Genomic DNA, 24,617 nt, shown 5'->3' on the forward strand with positions numbered 1-24,617 from the left:
TTTTGTAAAAGAAAAAAAAAATTATATATGGTATATGGTGTGAAGATAATAAATAGACTTTTTAAAAAATGAGGCCTTACGAAACTTCCTGTGGCAGTAGTACTCATAATTGCATAATATGTCTCCCACAGGAATATCTCGTCCTATAAACTCAATTTTGTTAATCAATCACTAGAAATAATACTTAAGTTTGGTCAATTGTTAATTAACATCTTACAAATCACAGATACATATAGTTTCAGTAGATCCTCCAACAAATTATCAGGCATGCATAAAGCTATGAAAAACTAGGACCAGTTACGTACCATCAAAAGACCATTTTGAACTTTATCAAGCATCATCACCTTATTTCTGTCTTTGAGGGCAGCAGTCATTGCAGCCTTTAAAGTTTAAACTAGCAGAGTTTACATTTTCTATATCCAGGTTATCCACAAGTATATGAAGCTGTATGAAAATGATAAAGCTTCTTTGAGACTTCGTTTTTACAGATGAGATGAGATAAGATGTATTAAGTTGAGATTAAAGTTAAAAGTTGAATAAAATATTATTAGAATATTTTTTTAATATTATATCCTAACAAGATCACTATCGAGAACATGACTGAAGCACAAGTGAAAGCTTATGAATAAAAATTAAAAAATATACAAAAGATAAGTATAATTGTTGATGTTATCTTTTAAATTCTCTTGCAGATCAATTTTATGAATATTACAATATTACTTACTCCTCTGCAGAGAAAATTTAGAAAGCTTTACAAAATAAATATGATACAGAAGAAGTTCGAGCAAAGAAATATGCGGCAATTCGCTTCTTTCGATATCAAATGGTAGATGGAAAGTCTGTCATAGAGCAATCGCAAGATTTTCAAATGGTTGTAGTAGAAGTTCGATCCGAATGCATCAAGATTGGAGACAATCTAATTGTTTATGGCATCATTGACAAGCTACCATATTCATGGAGGGAGTTTTAATAGTTTATGCGGCACAAACAAAAGGAAACAACCTTGGAGACCTTAGTTATGCGTATTCGGGTATAGAAGAGAAAGTTAGAGGCCAAGATGTTTTAATGGTTCAAGATGGAAATGAGACTTCAAGAAGGTAAATATAATTTCTGAAAATGGTGGCTTGCCTAAAGGTCAGACTATCAAAAGATAGTCATTTGAAGCCACAAAGAAAAAATTTCAAAAAATTTTTAGACCTCACAAAAAAGGTTTTCCCAACCAAAAGGATAAAAACCAAGGGCCCCATTCACAAAATCAACCTTGTTTTGTTTGTGGTAAAAGTTGATACTTTGCTTGAATTTGCAAATTTTGAGAGTGAAGAAATAATCCTCAAGTGAACGTAACTGAGGAGCCATTTGTAGCAATGATTACAAACATTAACATGGTTCAATTTGTTGAAGGGTAGCTGGATAGATATTTCTATGGAGTTCATTAAGCCTTTATCTACATCCAAGGGATTTTCTGTAATATTAGTTGTGGTAGACCGCCTTACAAAATATGCCCATTTCCTCCCTCTCTTCCATCCTTATACTGCAATTACAGTGGCGAAGTTATTCATTTTACAAGTCTTTAAGCTCCATGGGATGCCCTCTACTATAGTTACTGGCAGGGATGTTACTTTCACAAGCTCTTTTTGGAAGGAGCTTTTCAGGTTGCATGGAACTCGCTTATCCTTTAGCTTAGTATATTACCCTTAGTCTAATGGTCAGACTGAAGTTGTTAACAAAGTGATCCAACAGTACTTGAGGTGCTTTGTGAGCCATCGCCCTAAAGAATGGGTAACTAGCTACTGTGAAGGGAGTGGTGGTACAACACCAACCTTCACTCTTCCACTTAGAGCACTCCCTTTGAGGCCTTATATGGTGTTAAACCACCAACCTTACTATAGTATGTTGTGGGTACAATACAAAACTCAGAGATTGACAGACAATTAAGATCAAGGGATGAAATTTTGGCTGTATTAAAGAAGAATTTACACACAACACGATAAGTATACGATGAGAGAATTTGAGGAGGAGGACATGGTATACCTTAAGCTCCAAAAGCATAAGAAGCAGAGTGTGGCCTGTCGTTTAAGTTCCGAACTTTCTCCTCGGTACTTTGGCCCCTTTGAGGTTTTGTAGTGAATCGGTGATGTAGCCTGTCTTAAGAGATGCCTGGGCTCCTCAACCATAGCTCCCTTGGACCCATATAGGGCCTCAGAGTTAAGCCGAAGTGCATCTTACAGTGTCGAATAAACCCCTGGTTGAGCGTTGGTGAAATGAAGAGGTGAGCTCGAGGAGAACTCCACTTGGGCATCAATTGAACAGTTGCAGTTAGGGATGTAATCGATCTGATCCGGTTCGGTTCAGGAGAGGTCATGAACTAAAAATTTCGATCTATCATTTTTTTTGGGACTGGACCGTTAGCTATCGGTCCGGTCAGCAACCCATTCGATCCAATTCAGTCCATGAATATATATTTTTCCTCTTTTTTCTTTTTTTGACAAAGAAGTTAATATAAAAAATTAATTAAATTAATAAAATTAAAATTAAGTGATCTCTTTAACATTTTATATATAGTCATTGGATAAAAATTACATAATTAATTTATATAATTATTGTATAAAATAATGCATTATATATTTAATATTTATATATATATATATATTCAGTCGGTCTCGGTCTGGTCAATCCAGTCTAAAAAAATCACACCCTGAGACCAACCAAGACTATCGAATAGGTCTAATAAGTTTTTCTAATCCAGACTAATAGTCTTACACCCCTGGAACTTGCGGTGGTAATCTCCTGACCCTGAGGGCAAGGTCTTTTGCGGGAGAGGCAGATGTTGCTGATCTGGGGTTTCAGACACCCTCAAGGTTGGCAAATGAAGTGAACAAGGAAGTGTGTACTTTTACTTAGTTTTTAGTCGTTAACTATTAGGTGTTCCGTTGAGCATCGTGGGCTCGTGGAGCATTTTTATTAATGAACTCATATAGTGCATCGTGGACCTTACTTATAGTTAGGTTAATGACCAAGCCCATTATCATGTTAGGGGCACTGTAGTCAATTTTGCATCCTCATTGACCAAATGCATCTTCAAAATTTAGTTAATATTATATGAATTTGTATTTATCTATTTCATTAAAATCCAATCCTCATATTGGATTATCTATTTACTCTCTATATAATAATAAAAAATTATTAATTTAATAATTTTTTTATTTAATTTATTTTTATCACATTTTGTAGTTCTACCAATTAAATGTTAATGATAATTATATTCTAATTAAATTAATTTAATATTTATCACATTTATTAAATATTAATATTAATAATAATTATATTATAATTAACTTATCATTATAATTAACGTAATAATTAATATTCTAATTAATATTAACTAATTAATTTATTTTTATCACATTTTATATTTAATAATAATAAATCAAACCAAATTTCTTAATTATAAAATCTACCTACATATTTTGTGAGAGGAGTGAGAATTGAATATTTTAATGTTTGACTAACCTACTGTTCACCTACAAATTTGTAGAATCACTGTAGTTGAAGTCTAAGATTTTATAGCAATGCCTAATCCAATGTGGTGATTTTTTGGTACATATTAGCTAAAGTTTAGCTATTATTAGATTTTGACCAAACCAATGAGAATGCTCTAAAGGTAAATATAGAAGATAACTTATAAGGCATTTTGCCCAAATTTGGAGGTAGTAGTTTACTCGAAAATCTAGATTATTGTCTTTTTTATTTTTTCCTTTTACATTCCCTTCTATCATCCTTCGTTCCAGTGGGCTCTTATCAGCTGTCCTACCACTGGACGTGCTCTTAGTGCAAATTATACTTTATTTTCCTTTTCTTTCAATCATTTTTAAATATCTTTAAATATTTACAAATTTTACAAATTTATTAATAGTCACTTTCTTACCCATTAAGTAAAAAAAAAAAAGAAAAAAAAAATAAAACACACGAACAGTCAAAACTAAAAGATAAAACCATGGACAAGTTAACATTTTCCTTTCAAAATACCCTAATCTGCCGACTCATCAATGGTAGCTGACCAGGTTGCTGGCCTTTTACCCTGGTGGGGTGGGCAGGCCAGGTGGCCAAGTGACCCATTGCCCACTCCTATAAGCACACATGCAATAAACACTAGAGACTATCAGATCAGTGATTTGTCCCTGCTTTACCATCCTCTTTATACTACACATGTAAGAGTTATTATTCTAATTAATCGACCATGAGACATATGATAATTATTCAAAGAGAAAAGCATAAAATAACAAAGGTTGTTAAAATATTCTTTTAAAAATCCAACCTCGTTTGGACACTTAGAGTATGATCTCATAATTCTGTGAATAGTAATAAAATTATTTGAATTCAAAAATATTTTATTGTATTATGTGAAATGAGAGTAAAAAATTAAATAAAAATATTATAAAATTAAAAAATTATTTGAATATAATTTGATTAGATGAAAAATTGTTTGTAAAAGTTATAATGATTAATGAAATAACATGGATATATAAAACTTGACCACTAAACCATAATGTATGAAATGTAATTTACTCAAATTTACTCGTTTGTTTTCAGGAAACATCTCATCTCATCTCATTTCATCATTATAACTTTCTCAAATCTCCACATAAAATAAAATAAACAATTCAACTTTTTCAAATCTTAAAACAAAAATAATATTAAAAAATATATTCTAACAATATTTTATTTAACTTTTTAACTTTAATCTCATCTCATCTCATCTCATCTCTGAAAACAAACGAGTCCTAAAATGTAAATTTATTTGTCTAAATTTACTAGAATCATTTATTTGTCTAAAACTACTTATAGAAAATAAAGAAGATTCTTAAATTTTTCCTAAATACAAATTTATTAAAATGTAAATCTAACTTTTGAATTATAGGTGAAAGGCCTAGCAAAGTGGTATCGTAGGTTGGTGTGAGGCCGCCAAGTGTTACTTCTATTTTCTTCCTTGCAAACACTCTCTGATGAAATTCTCTCAGCTTTGGCTTCTACCAAACTCCCTTCTTCTTCTTCTTCTTCTTCTTCTTCTAATTATTAAATAAAATTTATCACTTCTCAAATTTTATACTTTATTCCCATTTTATATATCATCATTTTTTTTTAATTTAAAGGAAAAAAAGACTAAAATTTTGAAAGTTTTATTGCCGTTGATCATGCGTTGATCGTCAACTTCATAGTAGAGAAATATTTTTTCACCACATAACCCCATCTTAAACATGCCGTTTGATCTTCCCCATTAACATAGCTAGGGTTGCCGAAAATTTATTGCTCCCAGTGTTGTCATCGTGCTGCAACGCCTCCATAGAACGTCCCTTCGATCGGTAACCACTGCTCACATCTCCTCCTCCACACAGTGTTGTCATCGGGCATTACGTATCTAGTGTTGTCATCGTGCAACCACGTTCCTCTGTTTTGCACCCTCAAAACAGAGCACTCCACCATCAAACACTCCCGCACGTACTTAAGACTCTCTAACTCGGTTTCTGAACTAGGTTTCCCGGGAAAACATCATGTTGCATATAAATTTAGTTGTATCTTGTGTTCAGATTATTCCTTATTCTGGTATGGTTGACTTTATCTACGAGGGATCTTCCCATTGAGGTCATTTTGTGAGGGTAAAAATGATTGAACATTGCAGAGGCCTATTGACCCATCATCACTTGAGGTTATTGATCGTTTCTTGTTGTCCAACCAGTATGAAGATTTGTGTCCATTTTTTAACACTACTTTACGCTTGCATCGTGACATGACTTGCATTCGTTTGTTTTTGCATCAGATAAGTTGAAATTAAAGTTAAAAAGTTGAATAAAATATTAATAGAATATATTTTTAAGTTGATATGACTAATGGGTGCATGATATTATAGGCAGGTTGCAAAAGAGCAGTCTAAGATTTCGTTTGGATCATTAACTCATCTCAACTCATTATTATAATTTTTTTAAATTTTAACATAAAATATAATAGACAATTCAACTTTTTCAAATTTTAAAATAATAATAATATTAAAAAATAATATTCTAATAATATTTTATCATCTCAACTCAACTCGCTTCAACATTCAAACACAACCTAAAGATTAGTGGGCTATATGTCATATATAGAGAGAGTAACTTTGTGAGCAAGTTTCCTTCGTGAAACAGTATTTATAAGTAGAGTAAGTCTATATATAAGGATTTTTTATGTAAATCCATACAGTTATGTTTAAAAATTTTTAAAATTATAATAATATCTTTTTTAAAATGATATTTTTTTTTTCTTTTACTCTCATTTATTAATGAGATTACACACGCAACACCCCACTCAGAACTGTAAATAGAATTTATCTTATAAGTAAGATGCATTGTTTGCTCAAAATATTTCCAGAAAACTTTATTGTAATTCAATGAAGCGGGCCAAAAATTAAGGAACTTTAGATGATTATAATAGCACCCATTTTGTGTTTTTTAATTGAATTGTTTGCTCTCTATGGTTTTCCTTTCTTAAAACCCATTAGTGAATTGTTAACGGTGCTGATGAGGCATGCCACATTGCACGCCACGTTTCAAAAAAAAAAAAAAAAAAAAAAAAACGTAGTAGTTATTAAAAAAATTTTAAAACTTGGAAACATGTTGAAAAAAAATTAAAAAAAAAATTGAAGAACCAATAAAAAAAACTCTCAGATATGCCTAATGAGTGCTTAATTAGGCTACGTTTAGGTAGTGAAAATACTTGAAAAGTATTGAGAATATTTATGAATAGTAGTAAAAAAGTAGTGAAAAAGTAATAATAGAATAACAAATAATAAGTAAAAAATAATAAATAATAAAAAAGTAAGTGAAAAGTAATAATAAAATAAAGAATAGTAATAAGAGTACTTGATGTACTTTTAATACCCAAACGTAACCTTAATGATGTGCACTTATTATAATGTTTTTAGATTAAATTAACAAGTTCACACTGGGAAAAACACATGCTACCTTCAAGGTGTGCAGGCTTTAATTTATGTTTTTAAATTAAATTAACGGCATTTAATGGTGTGTACTTGTTATAATGTTTTTAGATTTGGGCTACTGTATGCATTTTGCCGAGTTCTCCTCACCATCAAGTTGGTCATCTCGTCCAAGTTTCTGTTTTCACATAGACGTCGTTATACTTGTACTTATGTTTTATTTTGCTTTACTTTTTAAAGTCTAATATTATTTTCTATACTATGTTATAAATTATTGATGATCTTGCATTCTCATTCAATTCTATTTTCATATTTTAAATATAATTAAGCTATGAACAAAAGTTAGATAAAAAAATCTTGACATACAAAAGAGTATGTCAATGGTGTCAATGAGTTTTTGAAGTTTGCATGTGAGAATTGTCCCACACATTTGTCGATTTGTTGCCTATGTAGAAAATGTAGATTACGTATGATGTTCATGCCCAACATGGTATATGATCATTTGATTAGTTATAGAATTTATTAAGGTTATACCATTTGGCATGCTCATGGGGAGAGAAAATGAGAGCCATCTTACCTTGTTACTAATGCTCAAAACAATAATGAGCAAATAAATGAAGACTCCATTGGGATGACAACTATGTTACATGATATTTTTCCTATATTTAATCCTGAAATAGTTGAAGGTACTGAGCCTGAAATAGGTGTGCAAACTTGTCAACATTCATTACCAACTTCAAAGCAAGAATATGGTATATCCAAGGAAGAGTTTGATAAAATGCGGAACGAATTAACTGAATTGTGAAACTTAGTAAACACATTCATGCATGCACAGGTGAGCACCCCACATATGTTTAGTTGATATCAATCAACCTTATTCTAGAATTTTTGGACTCTCATTTGAATTTATATTCAGGCTTAGGACAAAATCAAATAGAGAATGAAGAGGAAGAGAAAGATGAAGAAGAGGAAGATAAATAAGAGGAAGAGAACGATGATGACGAGAGTTGAGGGGATTATAAGTGAAGAATCTCAAATTATATTAATATTTTAGTTTAATGGTATTTGAAACTTTCCTTAATTGAGATAATATTTATGGTTATGTCATATATCGACGTTTGCTCCAAGTGTTTGTTTTTATGTCTCAACCAAGTTACTTTATTCATTTTGTCATGATTTTACTTGCATTCATGCACATACATTATGTGCATTTAATTCATGAAAAGTTGAGACACATGATAGTGTTCATTATGTATTTCTTAGTGTCTTCATCTCGGCTCACATAAGTAGTATTTATTATCTTATGAGTCTTGTCAGATTAGTGACAAAAATGGAGAGATTTAAATATGTTGTTGAGAGGGAGTTGAACGAGCTGATGGGGAGTTGAACGAACTTAGGGAGAGTTGAATGAGTAAGTGAAGTAAGTGTATTGCTAAAAAGAAGGAGAGGTTGAGGGGAGCAGTAGAATATTGAGGGTGAGAATTAAATACTTGAGGGGAGCAGCAGAATATTGAAGGTGAAAACTAAATACTGAACATGGTTATTGATAATGATTAGAACACTATTTTAGTAGGTTTAGACGGCTGCGTTTGGATATTGAACTGAATTGAGTTGAATTGAATTGAAATGATAAAATATTGTTAGAATATTATTTTTTAATATTATTATTATTTTGAGATTTGAAAAAGTTGAATTGTTTATTTTATATTTTGTGTTGGAATTTGAAAAAGTTGTAATGATGAGTTGTAATGAGTTGAGATGGGTTGATGAACCAAATGTACTAGGTATTTGATTTTGTTTAGACTAATTTCAAAAAGTGTTCTTTGTCATTTTTTCTCATTACTATATTAAGATTTTCTACACCAGATCTTGGTCTTGCGGTTGTTTTTATCTCAGGTACATATTACATTCATCAAGTTGGTTTTGTCACCAATCTGCCAAAGGGGGAGATTGTAGATGTAAGACATTTCTCAAGTTGACTTTGTCACCAATCCGCCAAAGGGGGGATTGTAGATGTAAAAGTTTGAATAGAACTAGGTGAGTAAGTTGATAAGTTTGTATAGGATTAGGTGACTAAAATGATAGAGTTTATCCTATCATTAAGTTGGTAATTCTGAATGAATGTAAATTATCGATTAATTTTATCTATAACAATATTAAATTTATCTAGGAGGTATTAGAGGTTGTTTAGATAAGTCGTAAGTGGGAAAATCGAGTCCCAATGAATCTGCACTTATCTAGAAAAGAGGCTGATTTGAAATCTGTTACTGTAGTGAAGAGTTATCGTGAAATGTCAGCATTCCGTTAGGAGACGATTTCGCGACCGTCAGAAGAATCCTACTGAAACTAAAACTGCTTTCAGATTGTTTATTTAAAGGATCTTACTGGTTAGGATCTGTAGAGATTCATATCTGCATAATTTTTAGAGCACTTTCTAGTGCATATTTTGGTGAGAAAATTCCTTGAAGAATTTTTATATTGTTTCTCTCAAAGAGTGACACTTGAGTATATAATGTTTTATCTATTTTTTTGAGTACATGCATACTCCATGTTGGAGAATTGATTGGTCAAGTTTCAGCCACTAGAGTTCCAGGAGAAAAGTTAATGTTTGAAGATCGTCAGAAGTTCTGACTGCTATTGCAGTAGAAGACAAAATAGGTCATTTGTCTAGTCAATAAGAATGTTAATTGACAAAGGCTTTATAATTGAACTTTACTTGTAATTGATTTTCATACAATCAAATTGATTTTTCTTAGTTTGGTTGTCCCATAGAGTTTTACTTTTAAAAAGTTCTTTAAAAAGTTTTCCTTTTATACCAATTTAGGTGTTACGCACTTCGTTTATTTTATAATATTGCTTAATTAATAAATTAATTGCATGTTTGACGCCTAACTAATTTGTTGAGTGAATTGATAGATATTTTCGCTATGTTACAGGGGTACTTGGGTAATCACAGAACGGATTATAAAAGTTTTGAAGTCAGGTGCTAGGTGAAGTGGTGGATTATGCATTAGTTTTACTACTCTTTTTGGAAGTTGTGAATCTTAGTAAAATGACCTTTACTAGTTGAGTTCATGACCCATTCTTTGAATGAACAATCGAATTCGGTATAGCATTTCATCTACTCATAATACAAAGGTGAAAATTGAATAGCTACTTAAAGAATAATGTACGAAGACAACCATGATTTGATAGATATTAGTTTGTATAATATTCATACAGTTTTGACACTTCGGTGAGTTTGTACAATATATTTGTTGTACTTTTTGTTTGTGTATATTCAACTGGTTTAGCAACTAGGAACCTTTCTCATATTTATAAAGAAAAATTATTATTCAAGTCTCTTGAATTTATATATTTTTCTCAAACCAATCATTAAAATTCAAAAGGTTCCCAACATATTTTAACATATTTTGTTATAAAGTTTGCAAACACTACATTCTTTTTAAAAAAATAATAAATATGAAATTCATATTAAAAGATTAAATTTTTAATAATAGACTCTATTTTTTTCAAAAGGAATGTACGACGTAAAATTAATCAATTTTCGATTTTTTTTAATGCCGCCAAGCCTATATATTATTACCGGCGTAAAATTGATCAATTGTAAGCATTTTTTTAAATAATATAAACGCCGAAAAACTCAATAATTTTTCCGGCGTAAAATGGATCAATTGTCGGAGTTTTGTTAAACACTGAAAAAACTACATACAATTTTCGGCATAACAATATAAACGCTGGAAAACTCAATAATTTACCGGCGTAAACTTGTTCAATTTTCGGCTTTTTTTTAACGCTGTAAAACTATATATTATTTCCAACGTAATAATATAAACGTCGAGAAACGACTAAATTACCGGCGTATAATTGATATAGTTTTGACGTTTTTTCAAACGCTGCCAAAACTATATATTATTATCAGCGCAATAATATAAACGTTAGAAAATTCAATTATTTACTGGCGTAAAAATTAAATGTTGATAATATAGATGCCAACAATTCTTAGTTTTTTTTGTAGTGAATGAAGAAAGTCCGAAGGGAATTGACGGGATAACTGTAAAGGAATTTTTCCCACTTCTCAAAACCCATTAGGCTTTGGCCCCATGCCCAGCCCGAGGGGCCCCAAGGCCGCGCAAGGGGAGGAACATCTACTAGGGAGGGGCACCGAATAGTAGATAAGATAGATCAGCCTGACAGTCTACGACAACTTTCTGAACTCAGAGACTAGCACAGAGCATAGCAGAAAATGTGGAGGGCCTTTTAAATGAGCCATCGAGAACGAGCTATAAGTTAAGATTTCAATGGAGGATGCTACTTCTTCCTTGCCTGTGAGTTATTCAATTGCGAATATAGGCCTTATTTCAACTATGCACCAACAATTGATAGGCCATTCCCACCCCCCACCCCCCCCCCCCCCCCCCCCCCCCCCCATCCATCTCTTGATCCCTCATTCCACTAATTCATTGTTACTTATTCATTCAACGCATAGACTCCCCACTTCTTTGTCTTATTAGCACAGGTGTTCATCAACGATGAAAGCCGCTGAAGTTAAGAGAATTCCCAATTCTAAAGAAGAGGCTGAAGCATTAGAATCCTTTGAAACAAAGGCTGAGAAAGCCAATAGCAAGGCTTTTAAGCGACATCACACATTTCAGATTTATCGGCGTCAAACCATCTATGGCGCATATAGACCAGACTCGAAATCAGAAAACCACGCCGTATTAATGGCACCGCTGTTGAGTTACACGCCACATTTACGGAGCCGTCGCAGAGCCACGCCGCATTAAAGAAGGTTTGACAACAGAAACAGAAAACGACTTGCACCCCCCAACCCACGTTGTAAATAGCCAGCTCTAGCTACGAAGAAACTCTCAGATCCCTAGACTCCTTTACTTATTTACAAACTTCCAAGAACATTTACTAACTTTGACATCGGAGGTTCCTCTGCCCCGAGACCACCCTCTCCTAGTTGCACTACTCTCTAACTTTTGCAGGGCCCATTTCTGAAAACTTGAGTTGTCGGAGCTTGGCCTAAAGGTGTGTGGAAAATGGCGTTAACAACTAGAATATATTTTTTTAATATTATTTTTATTTTGAGGTTTGAAAAAGTTGAATTGTTTATTTTATTTTATTTTGTGTGAAAATTTGAGAAAGTTATAATGATTAAATGAGATGACATGAAATGAGTTGAAAGAAAATGTAAAAACAAACGAGTTAGAGTATGATCTCATAATTCTGTGAATAGTAATGAAATTATTTGAATTAAAATATTTTATTGTATTATGTGAAAAGAGAGAAAAAAATTGAATAAAAATATTATAAAGTTAAAAAATTGTTTGAATATAATTTGATTAGATGAAAAATTATTTATAAAAGTTGTAATGTTTGAGAGATTGTGAGAAATTATTTCTCATCTCATTTTATTACCCAAAAGTGGCTAATTATCTCTTTGATTGATTTATAGAGACGACCCATATTCTCACTAAAAAAAGGAAAAAAAAAAAAAAAAGAAAAAGAAAAACTTGTATTGGTACATTAATCTCTCACAATCATGGCCTAAACAAGAGAATCCTCAAAGACCAAGTGGTGTTGCCACTAACATCCCAAATGTCAACCTTGATAAAGCTGAGTCACAGTTTCACACAAAAGCAATATCATCATCCAAACACTATTATAAACAAATAATAGTGGTACTGATTGGACATTCACAAAACAAATGAATTCTGTGTGCGTACGTACATGCGCCAATGCATTGGGTTAGCTAAAACAAAACACAAAGTAAATGAAGTAGTTTAACCTTTTAGAACTAATTAGTACCAACTCTGTGTTGAAATCAGCTGAACGCTAGCCCGTGAAGCTCAAAATGAATGGAAAGGTTCCTCACCACGACAAACCTACATATGGGGGGGGTTGACCTTGCACGTTGAAAAACATCATGTTAAGCACTTTGGTTTAGAATACAAGAAACCTCCCCACTTTATAAGGATCCTATGTAGAGAATATTGTAATCAACCCCAATTGGCCGTTCCTGATCTCTAAAATATTGATACTGTTGAATCAGACAATATTCTGATTAGTTAGGATCATCCTGATCAATCTTTACCTAATTATATATAATGTTACAATACATATAATTTATGTATACCTAAGTCAACTCTTTTGCATCCCTGCCTTGCTACATTATATTGTTAGGAACAAGAAAAAAAAATGTAAAATCGATCACACACGATACAAAATTTACGTGGTTCGATAATGTGTCTACTAAATTCACAGAGTTGCAGAGAGTTCTATTTCAGACGATGACAAAAGAGTATGTCGCGCGGTTGTATAAGGATATATTAATATAAGATATAAGTAAACCTTAATCCAGCGGTTAATGGGTTGATCGGATTTAGAGCAAAAAAACCAAACTGCACACTATTCATCCTCAACGTAATCAGTCACATTAATAACAACAACTAACATGACTTGATGTTTTAGATGATTCTATAAAGTGAACCACTTAAATAGAAAGTCGCTTAAAATATGTCATATCAAGTGAAACTAAGATAACAAAATTCAACATAAAAACTACTTAAATATCTTTCTAATAAAGTTACTTTCGTAACTAACCTCAATATGAAAGTCTATTTTATATAGGCTACTTAATTTCCTCTTCCCATGACGGCCGTGGAGTCTCAGTCACTCTGGTTAATTTCTTTCTTTCATATCAGAAACAGATGAGAGTAGGTATATATACTATTGGCAGAATCAATCTGTTTCATGATCAGCTTGGGTTTTGATGTCCGCTAAACTGAATATGATGCGCGCGCAAACACACACACATTTATAGCAGAATTAATCAAACACTTTTCTTTTTTGGATTGCTGTAAAACAAACATAAATTATACGATATTCTTAATTAGCAACATAAAATAAATTACTTGACAAACATATATATATATATATATATATATATATATATATGATACAGACATATATCTTTGTACGTTTTTATCCGTTTGAATGGAGATCAATGAAAGGAGCTGAGTATGAGCTAACAGGGCTTCTCAGTTTCTAAAGAGGTGTGAAAATCTTACAAAATGATACAAGTAATTTCAGAAGTTCTCTGATCACTAACTTCTTCTTCTTTTTCTTCTTTTTTGAATAGTAATTAAGAAGATTACAACAAGATCAAGCATATATATATATGTGAAAAACCTTATTAATGGTGCAATGGATTTGGACCAGTAGGGACAAGACGCTCCTCAACACCGTAGCGTGGGTCAATCTCACTTCCGGCAGCAGGTCCAGGCTGCACAGGTACATGACCCTGACCGCTGGGGTGACGATGCCGCTGATGCCGATGCCGGCGGTACGCTTTGAAGTCGATTTTTCCGGCCAATACTTTCCTGTTGCTGATCAAGGTGTGTTGAGAGATGGACATGTGGTGGTTTTGGATGCTTCTGATGTTCTTGGTACTATAGAAACTGAAGAACCGGCCGCCATGAGAGAAAAAAAGCAGGAGAAGAGAGAGCCAAAGAAGGAGACTAATTAATACATGAGAAAGCCTTAAAGCCATGGTGCATGGGGGAGGAGGAGATCAGAAAAGAGAGCATGGAGAGAGAATTTGAAGGGAAAAACGGAGAAAAAAAAAGTGGGGGTTTTCAAAGGAGGAAAGAGGGTTTTGGAAGCTTTGACAGCTTGAATTTGCTAGGGTATTAGCATAAGAAACGTTGCAGAAGGTTGACATGGGAGAGTGCTTGCTTCCATGAGACTCTGGTATTACTATATTAGAGAGAGAGAGAGAGAGAGAGTTTTACCCAGGAGATGCGGAGAGGGGGTGGGAGTTGTCGAGCATATTATTCTTTCAATGAAACTTCCTTTGCGTTCAAGGAACAGGGGAACAATAAAAGCAGATTGTCAAACCTTGAATTATATATTGGTATGACCCAACAAGAGGAAGAAGAAGAAGAAGAAGAAAGAAAGAAATAGATGAGCAACGTATGTCTAAAACAGGACATTATAATTGCGAAAGGAGTAAGCAATAAATAATGAAAAATGCTACTCTTACAGCTTATTCTTAAAATTACCGATATTTTATCTTATTTTTTATTTTTTTACTTAGTAATTGAGGAAGTATTTTTAAATAATATTATAATTTTTTTAAAAAAAATATTTAAAAGTGTTAAAAATTACATGTAAAAAAAAACAAAAAAAAAAGATATTTAATCAACATAAAAGGTATTTCTTTAATCTTTTTAAAACTTAGTACACGACTGATATTTACATCAAAATAAAATTATTTTTGGCACATATATATTATTACAATATTAAATTAAATAAAACATCTCAATTATCAAACCAAAGGTAGGATAATTAATAATTTAATATTGTTTCATCCAAGTTTACGTTACATGATTAGCCAATGAAACAGTTGGCAGGATTAATTCCTTGCTCAACGTACCAGTCTGGTCGTACTTCAAATGCACACTACTACTATGCACCAGGAAAATTGAAAGTTAAAAAAAAAAAGAAAAAAAAAATAACTCATAGATATTCAAGAAAGAAATCAAGAATTCATGATCTGGCTTTGGCCGACCTTCAAAATTAATTTATTATTTAATAGATTTGTCCACGTTTATGTATGTGTGTGTATATATACAGAAATATTTTAACGATAAAATAATTACATAAAAATAAATTTATAAACTGACGTGAATTGATACAATACGTCATATTATAAAGTTACTTTAATATAAAGTAGATCCAACACATCACGTGAAGCTATATTAATTTGTAAATTTTCTTTTATATAATGTCTTTGTGTCTATAATATATATAATATATTACATATCTTGAAAGCATACGATGATATGTGAATGGGTTTGACCATACAATCACAATTAAAGCAATTCTTTGGAATTGTGTACCAATAAAAGAAAAACAGTGAAAAATTAATATAAAATGAAAGTGCACAAGCCTATAAGTATGTTGGAACACGCTATATGTTTGCATGGGAGAAAACACTTGCTTCAATTAGACTCCTTTCTACTCTGTTATTTTGTCTTAATTTGTTTTTTTTTCCCACTTATTTATTAATTATATGTTTCTTTAATTCTAGGCTTGTTTTGGTTTATACCATGATTTGAATATTACGTATTCATAAATCGTTTTCTATGGTCAAAAGTTCCTTCTGAAAAAATTAATTATGGTCTAACTTATCTCATAAAACTAGTTCAACAAGAGATGATTGTTTATTCTTTATAAACATATCTAAGATCTTGTCTACAGGCAATGTAAGATTATTCCTCAACACCCTCCTTACGTGTAGACTAGTATTTTTCTTGATCCTTGTGACGAGATAAATAGTGTGGACTCTCATTCGTTCTGTGATAGATTCTGATACCATGAAAAAATTCATAAGCTTAACTCATCTCATAAAACCATTTCAACAAGAGATGATTATTCATTTCTTATAAACATGCCCAAGACATTATCTATAGGTAATGTGAGATTATTCCTCAACGCCTTCTAAAACTAATGATAATTGATATTAATAGTCATAATCCTAAAACATATTAAGTTCTTTTATTTTTTGCATTTTTGTTTTTTGGGTTAGTGGTTAATCTGGAAAATTATATTTTCAAGCTGGACGTATATATTATCCGTACCACCAATATGACACGATTTGATTTGAATAACAAATTAAATTAAATTCTATTGTAGATCAAATTATATTTATAGTTCAGGATGGAAGACTCCAATTTACGAATAAAATGACTTTGTTTAAAACTTTCATGCATCACAAGCTGTATAATAATATTTATGAAAAATGATATTATTTTTATAAATTATTTTATAAAAATATTCTTTATTTAAATTATAGTTATATTAAAAGATTATACGTGTATCATTTTCTGTCTAACTAATTGTGTTTATTCATTCTGTTTTCCAAACTCTTATATTATATAATTATGAGAGTCTTACAACCACAAAGAGATTACGTAAAAGTAATTTTTTAAATTGACGTAGTTTAATATTACTTATCAGATATGTTTTATAATAAAAATAACTTTATAATCTGATAAATTACGTAAACTACATCAATTTATAAAAATATTTCTATGTAATCAGTTATTCATAACTCACATTACATTACATGGACATTTTAAAAAACAAAACCCTCTAAAGACAAAGATCCATCATCGTTGCGTGTGCTTACACAAGCTCCGAAAACAGGTTGAACCCAAAATTCATCTCTCTCTCTCTCCCTTGAGTCTCTGTGCATGCATGTCTTTCGGAAGTGGGAAAGGACTTTGAATAGTTTTTCAATACAAAATGAGAGGCTCTTGTCGGCTAGACCATGGAGACTATCATGCCACGTGGAAAACAGAGTAGGGCCACCATTTCTGACCTAACCTGATTGGACGATACTGGCTATCCCAATATTATTACTTTTTTTACTCTTGAAAATGTCTAGTCTGGGAACCTCTTTCGAATCCTGAATTTCAAGAGAGTGGTTGGCCATCCCAAGACGAAGGAAAATGATGATTACCAACTTTAGAGGGTTAAAAGTCAACCACCCACCAATTCACTCCCTTTTGAAGTTTTGAAGTTTAAACGATAAATCACATGAATTTCACAGCAATATTGATACTTGGTATTTTTCCCTCCCTTTTAACATTTTGCATCATTGAACTCTAAAATATTGATAAATATCATATTCCATCTAATTATAATCAATAAAATTGATGAAAAATAGGTCATATAATATAATATTTTTCACAAAAAAATTTAACAAAAATAAATCTTCAAACTGACGTGACTTTAATGTGATACGTTAATTAGATTGTAAAATTATTTTTATTATAAAAAAAATATAATGTATTATTATATAAAGTAATATTAATTTATAAATTTATTTTTATAAGATCTATTTGTGACAGTAAAAAGCATAAAATAAGAGTACAAATAATTTGTGAGAATCTGAGTATTAAATCCCCATGCAGCTATCTCTAGGGCTGAACAAAAAGGCCGTCGTGTACCCGACCTGAAAATCCGACCCGTTGCGCATAAAATGGGTACCGGAATTTGCCGACCCGTTTCCTTCTTTTTTCGAGTATTAGCCGTTACCCGTTTTAAAAACTCAAAACCCTCTCACATCAAAACCTCTGCCCCTCTCTCACAACTCCAAAGCTCTCCTGCTCTCACTCTCTCTCGCAACTCCCGCTCTTTCTCGCAAATCACTCTCTCTCGCAACTCGCAGCTTGCACTCAGTCACTCTACGACCATCGAAGGTAAGGTTACTGTGGCCTGTGGGTGTTTTGTGAGATTTTTGGGTGTTTTTGGTTTTTGTGGGTGTTTATTCCAGGATTGGTTTTCATTTTTTTTGTCTACTTGTTTTCATTTTTAGATTTCCTTATCTCCTGTTTTTGGATCGATTTGTTTGGGATTTTGTTCACGGTGTGGCTGGTTTTTGAGTATTTCACTTATTTCCTCAAACTGTTCAGAGTGCCTAATCAACACCTCAGAGTCAAAATGCAAATGCTTATTGAGAGTTTAGTTTTGTTGGACCCATTTGGGAGTGTTGGTTTTTGAGAAATGAAATTGGTCCTCAACTGTTCATTAAATGTTGAGGACAATACAAATGTTACTCCCATGGCTGTACTGTGTTCTCTAGTCTGAAAAGCAGTGTTTTTCCTTCTCTGGTCTGGAATGTAATAAGAAACGTTGGCATTTTATGTAGAGCAGTCTTAGGTGCATGCAGACTTGGTTAGGTTTTTAAAAGCCTGAAGTGAAAATGATTGAAGAAGAAACACAATATATAGCTGGTTGACACAGTTTTTGTGCAGCCCTATTCCTCCGGGGGCCCCCAATACATGCTTTTCTGGTGCTGTCCCCAACTACTGATGATCTCTTCTCCCATTATAATTTGCGTCTGACTCATAAGTTATCACAATGGACGTTGGAGTTATTCCAATGAAAGAATATTGCATTGCAGTACTCAACTTATAAGGCTTGAACGATCTTGTCAAACTACTGATCACCAAGTTAAAGATATTATTATTCTCGTTGCCAGATTTTTGGATGCGGCGATCAACAGTTGGTTAGATGGCTTGGGGACGATGCCAATGGTGGAGATGCACACTTGTAACATTATTAAAAAAAAAAAAAAAAAAAAAAAAAAGAGAGAGGAAAATAGAATAAAATAAATGAGGCATGGGTTTGCTTAGTTCGACAATAAAGTCTACGTTCATGGGATCTAGAGGCCGATGAGATTCTACTGTAAAGATATACAAATTATAGAGTAATGATACACTTATAATTTTTTGATAACTTATTTTTAACAAATCAATACATAAAAACTATGTTATTAGTTTTTAAATTTGTTAGACTTGTTCATAAGATTGTATTACATTGGCCTTTTAGGCCAACCTTTATATAAGAGGCCAAAGCAATTCAAGAGTCTTACTTAAGCAATGTGAGACTCACTATTTAGATGCGGGGCGGGTGGTCTTGTCACCTGCATCTAGCGAAGGGTCCGTCCTGCCCATGAGAAGGAGGGGCGGGGCGGGGCAGCGGGATATGGATATTTGTAGTACTTGTGAGAATAACTTGTACATTTCAAGTCTGTATACACTATATATGATCTACAAATTAATGGTTAATAAAGATGGAGATGCTAAAAGATTTTTTTAGAGTATGAATGAGTATTTGTAGTACTTGTGATTTCATATAATACTTGAACAAATCCTGACCCAAGGTAGCACCACTATTTCTACATTTCCACTGCATATTTGTGTTCAAATTCTTTTTGCAATCCACGTTATCCTTTAGTGCAATCCATTATCTTATCCTTTGTGACCCTTTAAATTATATATTCTCTAAAGTCCACCATGTCACCTTACAAGTTCTTACAAAGTCTACTGTTTTATCTTCTTCATGTATCTCTCGAGTTAATCCGAACGTATCTTTCAATATCAGACTTGACATGCTCTTAGACTTAAGGGTAGATAATTATCAACTAATTGCAATGACTAAGTTTTCTAATATCACTAGTACTTTTCCTGAAGTATTTGGTCTCTTATTCTCTTTTATGTTGTTTAAAATCTCATATATAATGTTATCAACATTAATAACACATAGGACCATAAACCATTTATATAAATGAGGTATCCCATGTAATATCCTATTTATTCCTCAAGTTATATAGAATATTTTCATATTAAGTTAATTATCCTAGCTAGGCAAGTTTAAAGATATTTTTAGAGCTAAGATATCATCCACAATGAAAGATGAAAATTTGCATAAATAACTCAAATGCAAGCCCAACAATCATTTCATTTCCCCACGCTTTCTCTTCCTTCACAATTGTTCTTCTTCACGCTTTCTTTTCCTAAAATTCCAATAATTCTAAAATATCATCACTCCCCAAATCATTAACTCCAATGCAAGGTCAGTAGATGAATGGGGACGATGATACAAAACAGTGTGCACCCTACTCATGGTGACGATTTCCCATTGGAGTGTCGATTGAGGGAGTGTCAAAAAACACAATTGTTCGGTTTAATCTAATAGTTGTGCATCTTGCCAAGCACTGCTTATAGGTCTATAAATAGAGACTAGCATTTACTTTCAACCCTTTGTCCAACACCAACCCGTGAGCCTAACGAGATTCTCACCAAATCTATCCATGAATATCCGACAGTGGTATCAAGAGCATTGTCAATGACAAAGGGGTTGGTTTCTCGCATAGAAAAAACCTGTAATAGACAATGTTTGGTTTGTAACCACACTTGCATATTACAATCACTTAAACAAGGATGCATCACAAAAGCTTTTTCAAATCACTAAGGGAGGGCTCGAGTACACTGGTAATTTAAAAATTTTGGTTACCAAGTACTACTTTGAGGAAAATTATTAGAGGATTTTTAGTCAGGGGGACAAACATGTAGTGTCCGAAACAGAGGTGAACTAAGAAATTCCATAAAAATTTCTAGCTGGTCGCTGTAGTGTTTCACCACCGCCAGGCTTTGAGAGTGTTGAGGACTCATCATCTGTTGTATCATCATTGTCCAAAATGTGGAAAGAGGGAGAGAGTTTGAAAATTTCAGTCACGACTTCCAAAGGGTGGAGGTTGAAAATGGCATTGTTGGTCGAAACAACATTGTCGTTCAACCAATTGAAAAGAATCCCGATTAAAACAAAAACTTTGCATCTATTATTCATACTCTGATTGAAAATGATGTCGTCTTGCACAAGACCACATACGACATCATTCTGTGGAAATTTGAGGTTGCGTGCAAGAAGCAACACAACAACATTTTGAACAAAGCTCATACAACATCAACCGACATAATTCTTTCCGGACCCAAGTGACACCAAACAACCCACAAACGAACTCTCATTCTAGCCCACTCGGTTGACGCTCGCGAGCTTATAAAGGACTGGACCCAAACCCAGAAGGAAAAGGACCAAGCTTTTGACCTGCGGATATCTGCTTGACCCATATTTGACCCAAACCTCAACCCGCAAGCCAAGCTGAGAAGCGAGCCGCATATTAAGCCGTTCACCGCGCCAGAAACCAGTTAACTGCGCTTGACCTGGTTCAAACCGCTCAACTTGATTCAAACGAATTTTGGTGTTTTTTTTTATTGTTTTAAGTCGTTTCAAGCCCGTTTTGGTCTGTTTAAAAACCATTGCATCCCTGGTTTTGTGCCAAATTTTAATAGAGCACATGTTGCTCGGAATAATCATAAAAAAGTTCTTGAAATGAGAGAAAGTATGAGGGGACTTCAAAACAATATTCGATCAAAGCACCACTTCCATTATCCTCCTTGTTTGAGATATAATAGAAGAATTTCTTGTCAACCACGTTGGATCAAGTGCAAGAGCAACTATTATTAATTTTATTGATTAGGTTGCAATATTATTTAATTTTTACAGTTTGAACTACTACATTTTAAATACCATAATAACACACATCTACTATAATTTCTCCATTTTGTTATTGAAAAATTAAATGGAAGAAAGTTATGGGCATGAAAAAGGCATATAAATTTTCTTCTAACCCATGAAAAGACCATATATACATTAATAATACCAAATCCATATGAATATATCGAAAATGACCAAAGTGGAAGTGGAAGCCACAAAAGAACTAGAGATAAATGGGACGAATACGATGTTTAGGCAAGAACTTTGATTTTATATTGCATGGATGATGAAAATATTCTTATTTTCGAAGACTATGAAACTGCAAAGAAAATCATGGATGCAGTTGAAGGCAAGTATGGATTAAGATATGATACTTATATACAATTATTATTGGATAAGTATAACAGGACTTGCATTCAAGTGAATGGAAGTATAAGTGATTGTGTACTACAAATGAAATTGATTACAAAGGAATTATTTGATGTTGGTCATCCTCTTACTAATAAAATGCAACTTACAACCATACTTAATAGTCTTCATTTATCTTAAAAACACATTGTTAGTTCCTTAACACATATTGGAAATGAAATAACCATGACTTCACTCCCAGTACTTTTGGTACTTGAGGAAGAAATGATGAAAATGAGGAAGAGAGAGAATGGATCATCCAACCTTATGGTGGCTCAAGACACACGTTCTCCACAGAGCAAGATAAACCAAAAACAGTTTAAGAAAAATAAATGGTTGAATAAGAGACAAAGTAAACAATTTGAAAACTGTTTTAAATATGAAAAGAATAGGCATCACAAATTACAGTGTCCTAGTAAGAAAGAAACATAAGATAATGAGTAAATTGTGATGATAGTTTCATAAATAATGCTCGTAGAACTAATGTTAGATTCTTGGTAGATTAACTCTGCAACAATAAGATATATTTCCAATAATGCTTGTGGAATTGTTTGATTCTTTTAATAAAATTATTTTTAAGCAAATATATTAATTCATTTTGTATATTATGTCCAAGATAATGATTATGAATTTTACCATTTTGACATCGAATGTGTTCAAACTCGAAAATTATGTCAATCAGACTTAAAAAGTTTCCATTATTCTCTTAGTAGATCTTTTCATCTTTGTCACAAAAGGACAGAGTATTTTTACCACATCAGCAAACAATTCTCAATAACATTTTTTTTTTATCAATTGTTTTATTTCTTAACAATCTCATTTCTAAATCAACCTAGACAACCATGTTAGTAATATGCTCATTGGTTCTTTCATGGCTTTTAAATACACACTAGCCATTTTCTATCATGTTTCTCCCAATTTGATAAATTTAGTATGTAATATATATTAAGATGTTATATACCAAACCTTTTGTTGGAAAATTCATATCGCTATCTCTAATTGGACTATTTTATGCTAATAAATCTCTTAATTTTATATCAATATATTTCCATTAAGGGTCATAAATATTTGTAGGAATAGAATCATATACATCATTGGTATTTTTATTTTCTTCTATGCTTTTCCCAAATTCTCCAACAAGAACTGTAACGGTACATCTTTAAACACTATCATAATTATTTTCATTATCATGATTTTGTGGTCTTGTTTTAGTATCCTCATATCCCTTTTATTGTATATCTTGATTTGTTTCATTATCTTCTAAACTATTTTGGTGTATTTCTCTATCATCTACAAGTGTTTCACCTAAAAGCATCATTTGGCGGCAAAAGCATGTTTGCCATGTTTTTCCATGCATGTTTTGGTGGCAAAAAGCATCATTTTTGTGGGAAAAACCCTATTCCCACCAATTTCATTCGTGGAAGGCTCGTTGGATATAAGTTGCCGCAAAAAGTATTTCATCCCACAAAAAGTCGAAGTCATGGAAAATACCAGGCTATTCCCACGACAATATATAGTCTACTAAGCTTGTTGCAAAAGCATGTTTACATTCATCATTGCTCGTGAGACTAAGACCAATTACCACGATAGGTACCTAATACCCACTAGAACATCTTGGTGGAAGAAACAACTTCCAGCAAAAATAGTATTTGCCGCGAATACAAGAATTCAGAAAAAAATATTGTAAAAGCAAGAGAAGATGAGACTGAGCAAAAAATAATCATACAAAATTGTCTAATATAAGCTAAAAAATATATATGCAAATCTTGAAAATTCAAATTGACATTAATAACAATTTCAAAAAAACAATTAAAATTGTGCTAACATGTTTACGAGAAAAACTCCCAAGGAAAAGTCCAAGAGCGAGAAAGAGTTTAATGCTTTGGCACTAATGAGAACATTCAAGTGGAAATGAAATATGCTCTAACCAACCTGATTAAGAATAGGAGATAAGTTTCATGAGAGATGACAGAAGAAAAACAAATGAATATTCATCACTTAATTGAAACTTCGATTGCCAAGAACAACAATGATGAAAAATACTAGACCATCAAGACAACAGGGTTAATAGCCAATAGTTATTCATGCTGTAGAAATATAAATGAAAACAACTCCAATTCCCAAAAGGAGTTGTGTTTATATAAATTAAAATGCAGCAGGACTTGAATTCCCAATCAGATCAAACAACATAGGTTAACCCCATAAATCAAAAGGTTAAAATGGTTGGTAATGCAAGTTAAATTATTCTGTAAACGTGATTGTACAATGATGATGAACTATAGAGACTTGAAGCCATGAAGTCATGCTTCTGTCCTGAGTCATC

At 32.5% G+C, this 24,617-nt stretch overlaps 1 long non-coding RNA gene across 1 annotated transcript; it reads left to right on the plus strand.

The window, feature by feature from the left end:
- The first annotated feature begins 5,899 nt into the window (after nucleotides 1–5,899).
- Nucleotides 5,900–6,571, plus strand: LOC121243182. Its single transcript, XR_005936073.1, has 3 exons — nucleotides 5,900–5,935; nucleotides 6,115–6,193; nucleotides 6,371–6,571. It is a non-coding gene; the product is annotated as an uncharacterized LOC121243182 (long non-coding RNA).
- Nucleotides 6,572–24,617: the final 18,046 nt, after the last annotated feature.

Source organism: Juglans microcarpa x Juglans regia, chromosome 8D (assembly GCF_004785595.1).
Source record: "Juglans microcarpa x Juglans regia isolate MS1-56 chromosome 8D, Jm3101_v1.0, whole genome shotgun sequence".
Lineage (NCBI taxonomy): Eukaryota > Viridiplantae > Streptophyta > Magnoliopsida > Fagales > Juglandaceae > Juglans > Juglans microcarpa x Juglans regia.